Source organism: Salvelinus sp. IW2-2015, unplaced genomic scaffold (genome assembly GCF_002910315.2).
Source record: "Salvelinus sp. IW2-2015 unplaced genomic scaffold, ASM291031v2 Un_scaffold923, whole genome shotgun sequence".
Lineage (NCBI taxonomy): Eukaryota > Metazoa > Chordata > Actinopteri > Salmoniformes > Salmonidae > Salvelinus > Salvelinus sp. IW2-2015.
The window spans coordinates 273,872-279,923 of NW_019942648.1; positions in this window are offsets into that span (position 1 = coordinate 273,872).

Sequence of the window (6,052 nt, forward strand, 5' to 3'; positions counted from 1 at the left end):
CCATTCATTATCCATCCATCCATCCATCCAGGGAGGGAGGGCTGTGAGAAGGGCATGGACCATGGACCTTCATGTTTTTACTTTACAGACTAACTCCTTCTCTGAAGAGGAGGTCATGTTGATCTTACCGGGAGGGGTAGCCAGCTGTAAAGACTCCATATCAAAGCCTTGCCCCTGTAGGCTGCACATAGCCCTCTGGGATAACTTACCAACCTACAACATTTCATCCTGTCTCATAGCTAAGAATTATTGTTGCCCTCATGACTTACAAATCAAATCACAACAAATTGTATTGGTCACATGCTTTGGTGTAGACTAACAGTGAAATGCTTACTTAAATTCCCAACAACGCAGAGAGAAAGAAAATAGAGAAATATTAGAAAAGTAAAACAKGTAACAATAAAAGTGATAATAAATATATAATGAATAACGATAACTTGGCTATATACACGTGGCACCAGTACAGAGTCGATGTGTAGGGGTACGAGGTAATGGAGCTAGATATGTACATATAACTAGGAATAAAGTGACAGATAATAAACAGTAGAAGCAGCATATATGATGAGACAAAAACGTTAGTGGCTGTTAGTTTACAATCACATTTCCCAACGGTGACATCGGTTAAAATGCAAAACTACAAGAGGTTAAAACAGATATGCCTCTGACAGTTGGCCCTCTTACAAAAATAACTTTCCCTGCAATTAACATTCAATCATTTCAACAGTGGACAAAGAGATGTTATCTCATTGATATGACTCAAGACACGACTTTGAAAGTTGCCCCCCTTACAAAATACCTATATTATCTCAATCAACAATTACATGATTTCAACTTTAAACAATAGAGACAGTCTCTTTCAAAATAGAAGACAAAAAATATATAAACAAAAGACTACAGAACAATGTATTTCAGTGTCGTTCTTTACTCTGACACACCAGCTGTCTTCTTCACCAGGCAATGAGTTCACTGAAACACTGAGTCTATTTTTGGCCTTGGTCTCTGCTAAGTTTATACTAAGCATAGATGTGTCACCTCTACAGTACTAAAGGCCAGACCATAGATGTGGTACCTCTACAGTACTAGGGCCAGATCATCCGTGGAATCCCTAACACTTTCATTTTTTTTGTCAAAACCCTGTCTATTTATATATAGGTTAGTGAGCTCTAATCCCACATGAAAATATATAGCAGTTGTTCATTGAGAACTGTGTGTGAACAGTGAAACTTTCCATAGCAGTAGCAGCTGCAGTGTCTCAGTTACCACTGGACCTATAGGCCCAGTACACACTCCGGTTATACAACTGATCTGCAACACATTTGTAACAATGGTTGTGACACAACTGATATTTTTTTGTGATACAACAGAGAGTTTGTCTATCTAAAAACGTTTACACAACCATTGTGTGGTGTCTCCACAGTGCTTGTGTGATTATTGTTGTGCAGAAAAAAAACTCTGTTGTATTACAACCATTGTGCCAAATGTGTTGCAGATCAGTTGCACAACGTAAGTGTGTACAGGGCCATGTAATTCCCTTGGTTGCAATCAGAGTGACAAGCTGTCGGATGCAATGTCGAGTTTGCAATGCTTTCTACAGGATAAACAATATGTCATTGTCATTCTAACATTTATTCAACACAATCTGACTAAACACAGAGATCATCTGGAAGGGTCATTGTCGTCGGTAGGCCTAATCATTTATCTGAGAAAGAGGGCCTCAATGTACACTGGAACGCTGGAAAGAGAGAGGCCACATCCTTCCTTTTCGTTACTAGTCACTAGGATAGGACATTTTGACTCTCTCAAAGTGATGGTGGAAAGGAAAGATAAGATTATAGGGTCATGCATTTTTTAATACCAACCCTATAATCCTATGCTACAGTGCTGATCACTTTGAAGACCGGGTGTATTAAGGGAAAGACTACCAGTTATAGAATGAACAGTAGACTAAGACTATCTAGTTTATAGTATGTGTGAACAGGGTGTTTTTTAACGTAAGAGCCAATAACTGTTTATGCATGCTGGATACTTAAGTTTCACACCGACTCACAGAATACATTTTCTCCTTTGTGTAAAAGTTTATGTGATACACTTGAACTGCACTGTTGGTTAAGGGCTTGTAAGTAAGCATTTCACGGTAAAGTCTACACTTGTTGTATTCGGAGCATGTGACTAATAAAGTTTGATTTGATATGTGAAAATCCATATCCACCATGTATGAACACTTATTAGGGTTTAAAATCCCCTATTCACAAATACAATGAATTCAATAGTTTTACACCAAATATTTGGATTTTTGAAGTAGTCTACTGTAGCCTAATAGACATTGTCTTTGAAGTGATCAGCAGTATAGTGTATGACTATAGCACTTGGTATTTGGAAAAGCATGCCCCAGCCCTAGAATAAACAGTGTGTGATTGTCGGGACATAAAGGGAAAGGCATGCCCCAGCCCTAGAATAAACAGAGTGTGATTGTCAGGACATAAAGGGAAAAGCATGCCCCAGCCCTAGAATAAACAGTGTGTGATTGTCGGGACATAAAGGGAAAAGCATGCCCCAGCCCTAGAATAAACAGTGTGTGATTGTCAAGGCATAAAGGTCTTGGATATAATAAACCCTCATAAAGCCGAGGCACGGAACGCGGGGCAGCAGGGTAGAAAGACCAGACATCAGGAGGGTAGGAGGACCAGACATCAGGAGGGTAGGAGGACCAGACATCAGCAGGGTAGGAGGACCAGACATCAGGAGGGTAGGAGGACCAGACATCAGCAGGGTAGGAGGACCAGACATCAGCAGGGTAGGAGGACCAGACATCAGCAGGGTAGGAGGACCAGACATCAGCAGGGTAGAAAGACCAGACATCAGCAGGGTAGGAGGACCAGACATCAGCAGGATAGGAGGACCAGACATCAGCAGGGTAGGAGGACCAGACATCAGGAGGGTAGCTGTCCCTCCTCAGAGATTTAACACCAACACCAGCAATCTATCCACCGCTGCATTTACATAACCTGTATCATCCAGCACCAGGTAGAGGTGATTGAGAGACACACTTTTTACAGTTCAATAACAGGCCTGTAAAATATATCTGATTGTTAGCTAGGGGGGGGTAAATGATTGTACTCGACTGTATCTTGGCCCTGGATCAATCTGCAGCAGGTGGGTGGAGAGGAGAGAGTAGAGAACACACTTTCAGGCTATATGACAGGGTGTTCCAGGGTTCCCCAGCTAGCTCCAGTCCTGGAGGAGAGTTACTGAGGTGTGCAGGCTTTGGTTCCTGCCCATCACTAACACAGCTATCACATAATCAACTGATCATGATCTTCAGTCTGGATCTTTAGTTGAATCAGATGTGTGATTGCGGAGCTGTAACAAAAGTCTACACAGCCAGTATCTCTCCAGGACCACTCAGAGCTACAGCAAGCCCTGTTGAGATAGCCTGGCTGAGGCCTAAAGGAGTGAGTGGATATAGCAAGCCCTACTGAGATGAGCCTGGCTGAGAGACAAAGACAGAGAGAGACACTACAGAGCACCTGGACATCTGTTAGTGTAAAGTGAATTGAAGTACACCCTGGACAAATCAGGAAAGAGGAGAATGTTGTCAATTTGAGAAGAGTCATCTGGACTGAGCAGCATTGTACTAGGAGAACAGTGTATCCATCTGCAGACCGGCTGGTCAACACATCAGACAGATTAGTACTGAGATATCCATAACATAACTCCCCCATTCATTTTTATATTTAACTAGGCAAGTCAGTTAAGAACAAATTCTTATTTACAATGACGGCCTACCCCGGCCAAACCCTAACGACACTGGGCCAGTTGTGCGCAGCCCTAATGGGACTCCCAATCACGTCCGGTTGTGATACAGCCTGGAATCGAACCAGGGTCTGTAGTGACGCCTCTAGCACTGAGATGCAGTGCCTTAGACCGCTGTGCCACTCGGGAGCCCAAACTTGCACCATAATGTTAAAGTAAGTAATCAAATTACAGTACTTCACATAATTTGCATGGCATCTTTTCAAGAAACTACCAAAAAAGTTGGTAGACTGAAGCCAGGAATAAGTCTCAATCTCCCATGACCCAATGTCATGTCATCAACATTTAACCACCAGTGCCATCTTGTGKCCATCCTGTGAAACTGCAGAAGTTCAAATCACAATTGAAAAATAGTCATAAATTTCAGAAAACAAAGATTTACCAACATATTGGATATTATTTTATTTAAAAGAAGGCTTTTACAGTGAAATATTGGCAAGCAATGCTGATTTGTTACAGTAGTATTGTCATTTCTAAATAATCAAGGTGCAATTTCTCATGTTGATTCCTAAAAACTTYGATACTTGATTAACATTTCATTTGAATTTTGATTGAAGAACACTTTAACTGGTTATAGAATAGGATTAGGCGTTTGGTATTATAAGGAGGGAATTGATTGCCTGTATTAATCCCTTTGAAACATCACACAGTCGCACTTGATTCGTAGACCTCAATTCCAGCAGGTCTACTTAGGCACTTTGAATATGTCAACAATAAAAACACCTTCAGAAAACAACAGATCAATACACAAATCAACAGGAAGAACAACATATTCCCAGGGGTTCTAAAATCACAAGTGTCACCACTAGCAACAGGAAGTAGCATTACAATCCATAGAACCAAAAACAAATGACACAGTAAGAGTCATCTGAAACACCTATGGCACAATAAAAACTCCTAGTCATGTGACCAGCACCTTACCCAGGGTAGAAGCCAATGAGCAATAGAAGCATACCCACGAACATTCACCCTTGACAAGGAATCTAATCAAATTCATTCTGTATAAAAAAAGACAGTGTAAAACATTCTGAAAAATAATCAAACAGGTGATGACAAGTTCATAGCAGTACAGTAGGAAGCCAGTACGTAGCCATGCAAATCACTCAACTGTTTGACCTGAAAGTGATTTGTGTCCTAAACTACAGTAGCAGCTCAGTTACTGCTCATTTGGTACAGGGCCAGTATCCACAAAGTATCTCAGAGTGCTGATCTAGGATCAGGTCCACCCTCCTATTCATTACRATTGTAAAGGTAAAACCRATCAGTACTCCTACTCAGAGAGACTTTGTCTATACAGGCCCCGTTCTCAATTGTCAGTTTGATGAGATGAGAAGAGAGGAGAGCAGAAGTTCCCTTGAGAATCAAGAAGACAAAAGGTTCAGTATAGCAGCTCACTGAATGGCACATTATGTTCCCACGGAGAGGCTTAAGAGAGATGATGTAGGATGAATATGAAAAGATACATACTGAGATTGAGATTTTGGCCCAGGTACATCCAAAGTCTGGGTTAGGGCCTTATTTCAGGGTACGCAGGAGGACGCGAGACATCAGGGTGACGGTAGGGTTAGGACCAGACATCAGCAACATGGTGGATAGTAGGGGCGATTTAGAACTCATTGACATGCACGGTTGTTCGCAGTCAGTGGTGGGCACGGTAGCTAGGGCTCAGTACCTATCAGGACGGGTAGGGTTAAAGGGTGAGGTAGTGGTGTAGGTACATCAGACACAGGGCTCAAGTGTAGGTAGACGCAGATCATCAGGCAGGAACTGTGGGGCTGGGGAGGTATGGTCGGTAGGGCTAGGCTCAACCAAGAGGCCATGAGAATTGCAAGTGGGTGAGGGGTCAACTGCTCAGACATCCAGATCTCAAGTGTAGGCCGTTCTGGTTACAACCAGGACATCAGCAGGCCGAGGGTGGGGTAGCCGACACATACAAAGACTAGGGATAAGAGGTAGGACTGGATACAGTAGACACTCTACGAGACATCAATCAGCTATGGCCGGTTAGGAGGACCACTAGAACATCCTTTAGAGAGCGCAGGAGTGTCTAAGACAGGACAGGACTAGTGCAATTGAAGCTAGTGGGTTATTTTTATGGGGGGACCAAGACATCAGCAGGGTAGGAGGACCAGACAATCAGGAGGGTAGGAGGACCAGAACATCAGCAGGGTAGTGTTGACCAGACATCAGCAGGGTAGGAGGAACCAGACATCAGCAGGGTAGGGGGACCAGACATCAG